Source organism: Lycium ferocissimum, unplaced genomic scaffold, assembly GCF_029784015.1.
Source record: "Lycium ferocissimum isolate CSIRO_LF1 unplaced genomic scaffold, AGI_CSIRO_Lferr_CH_V1 ctg8055, whole genome shotgun sequence".
Taxonomy (NCBI): domain Eukaryota; kingdom Viridiplantae; phylum Streptophyta; class Magnoliopsida; order Solanales; family Solanaceae; genus Lycium; species Lycium ferocissimum.
This window is the reverse complement of record NW_026727071.1, coordinates 39,544-43,170: the sequence shown is the minus strand read 5'-3', so window position 1 is coordinate 43,170 and position 3,627 is coordinate 39,544.

Here is a 3,627-nt window from a genome sequence, read left to right as displayed (position 1 = left end):
AGCAGATGAAGAAGAAATATCCTCACCTATTTCCGGTACCTACAGGTAATCTAAATTCCTTACCTGGTTATGTTGATTGATGGTTGAATAGTGTGTGTGATAGTTATAAAAGAAACTCCCCCGAACTGGTTGTAAGACCCGTAGGGTTAGTCTAACATTCGAGGACGAATGTTCTAAAGGGGGGGAGGATGTTATATCCCGTATTTTGAACAACGCAGAGTGAATTACGATAAGTTGGGGACAAGACTATCCCGAGATATGAAGTAGAGACTTTTGCATATTTTAAAGGCTTAAGTTGTGTATGATTTTATTGGCATGGAAATGTTAAGGAAACATTTGGGGTCAAATTCCATTTTTGGAAAGTATTCTATTTTTGGAAAGTGTATTATTATATGAAAAAAAAAAAAAAAAAAAACTAAGGGACCATGTGGCCGACCACCTTGATGTGGGCCATGGCCATATGGATGATCAATATTTGGTCTTTAAAAGATGACTTGGTCATCTTATTTTTCATTCAACACTTAGGAAAATTCAAGAAAAATCAAGAAGCTTTGGAGAGCAAGAACAAGAGGCCATTCGGCCATCTCCTCAAAATTCAAGATCAAGATTTGGCCACCAAAAAAATTATTTATTCAAGCAAACCTACTAATTGAAGGGTGCTTAGTAACGTGGAGTTGTTGTTTCAAGCAATAGCCTACTTGTTTTCCTCATCCACCAACTTAGCCAAGTTGTGGAGTTATGAAGAAAGGTGAGTTTTAATCTTGTTTTTATGTGTTATGGATGGTTTATGTGTGTTATAGTATGCTAAAATGGAAGGAATTCATGATAGAAGTTATCTTGAAGTTGAGCCGTGACATGGTGTTTGGCCGTGTGAGTGTGTGTTGTGTTAAAAGTGGTGAATTAATTCTAATTAGCATGTTTTGATTGTTGTAGTGTGAAGAAAAGAATGAAAATCACATATATGTGTGTGTATGGTGTTGGCCGAAAAGGGTCCCCCTTGTGTGTTAAGAATGAACAAATTCTAGTTAGCATTCTAGCTATCGTCGTTATGGATTCTATGATGAAAAATGCAAGTTTAATGATTCAAATTGATGTTGTAATGGTTATGGGCTGATTTGGAAGTTAATGTGCTTTTAATGTAATTTTTGTATTTATGGAAGTGACATTGTTAAAGTGTGGATTGTTAGTGTAATTCATGAATTTGGGAGAAAAGGATGTGGATTATGTTGTTCTCGGGTTTGGGGAGGAATTAGGGTGAGTTGGAGTGTTGTTTGGGTTGTTTGGAAAATTGTGTGAATTGTTTAAAGCGTTCTTGAATATTGTTTGAATGGTTTCGAATTAGTAATCGAATGTATGAACGTTGATATTGGTTTGAATGTAAGTATTTGAAGTGGGTATAATGGAATATTATGGATGTTGTTGAATTATGTAAAAAGAGTATTTAATGTTAGAATGCGTTTTGAATTAATTATTGATGTTGCTAGTTTGGTTGTTGGTGTTGTTGTTGATGAATTTGGCCGAGTTGAAAGCTCGGGGTTGGTGTATTTACAGGGGAAATGCTGCCCAAATTTCTGTAGAATTTGGTGTTCGTTTGGAATTGAATGCCTAAATGCTTAGCTAATGTTGGATATCTATTGGCGTTATGTAGATCTTGGAGTGCCCGAGACTTAAGGCTTGACTTAGCTTGAGAGAGGATGAGGTATGTGAAGCCTGATCTTTCGTTCTTTTGGCATGTCCTAGTGTTAAGTAGGCTATGATATAAACCTCGGGGAAACTCCACTCTTACGATCCGAGCTTGTATACAACTTTTATTCGCCTCCATGGACTTACTCTCTTAATATGGTCAAGTTAGAGTACTTATGTTTTCATATGATTGAATTTCTAAAGCTATGTAAAGTATTTTGCTCTTAAAAAGATTCCGAAACTACGAACGCTCGTAACTTCCGTAGACGAGCTCGGATCCCCTCGAAACACTCATAAGAGGTTCCATAAGGTATAGCATTCCCCAACCTCCATAGGCGGGCTCGGATGGGGTTGGTACCCGTCCGTGGGCCCCGCGACTTTTCTACGTTTGTTCTTAATGACCTTCGGGAAAGACTTAGTACTACTCTCACCTTAACTCCCGAGTATGGATTTCTTACTTATTTAATGAGTTTATGGTTATGATTTTTATGCATATGGTCACTCACGACTCTGCTCGTGCATATGATCGTACATCCTTCACCGAGTCCCGGGCCGGTTATGTGTCGTGCGCACTTTGATATATTCCGGAGTATGATGTGTCCGGTTCGTCGAGCCTCTCATCAGAGGGCCGGGTACCGTGTATATTTGGTGTTATGATGTGTTACGGCGTTGTGATGTGATGTGATATGTCGGGTTTCGGAGATATGAAATCTTCTGGAGTATGATGTGTTATGGCGCCATCGACAGGCGGGCGATCATCGTTCTAAGAGCCTTTGCATGATTTATGTTTTAAACTAAATATTTTGACATTTTGCATATTGTATTTATTTTTGTAACTCTATTTCGATTATGATTCTGTTACTATATTTCTTGCTTTGCATACTCAGTACATATTCCGTACTGGCCCCCTTTCTTCGGGGGCTGCGTTTCATGCCCGCAGGTACAGACGCTCAGCTTGGTGATCCACCTTCCTAGGACATCTATTCCGCTATCTGGGAGTGCTCCTTCATTCGGAGCCTATATTTTGGTATATATACCCTTCCGTTGCATATGTATATATTCATTCAGAGGTACGACGGGGCCCTGTCCCGTCATATGATTCTGTCGTTCTGTTTAGAGGTCTGTAGACATGTATGTGGGTTATGGTTGTTCCTGTACAGATATGTTCGTACATTTTATGTTTGGGCGGTCCTACCCGTAATGGCGAACCTGTCGGTCGCATATGCGTATTTTGACATGCTATGTACATTACGACAGCCTCGCCGGCTTTTGTGACATGTGTTGCTTATTATGCGCTAATCTGAGCCTATATGTGATCATTTATATTTATGCAAGTTTAGTATGCTAATTCTGAGTATCAGGTACGTATGAGTGTCCAATTCGGACACTAGTCATGGCCTACGGGGTTGGGTCGTGACAATATAAGCTCGGGGTTTCATAGTAGCCATACATAGGCACATATACATAAAAGCCCATAAGCATCTTTAGCATCATTGCTATCGTCGTTCATTACATCTATCCCTAAAGGATTACTCATTATAGGAGGGATTTAGTACAATCGCAACATATCGAGAATCATGAGCTTAGTAGCTCTCAATGATAAAATCATTTGGAGGACATCATGGGCTCATAGAAGAATATATATTTGTCCAAAGAACCATGCCTTATGAAAGAAGGGTTAGCCTTATATACCTTTCCGTTCAACTATTCTATCGCTTGAACGTTCTCCTTCAATGCTCACGTTTCTACCTTCATTAGAGTTATACTATCATTAGAAAATCGATAGCTTAGCATACATGACTAAAGCTAGAGAAAATTGGACAGCATCTCCTTTATTTATACAACTTCCTCCATATCATATATCAACTCCCAAACATCAATAATAACATTCACAACATCATAACAATAGCCTTTATTCACTTACATTATCCTTACTTCTCAATT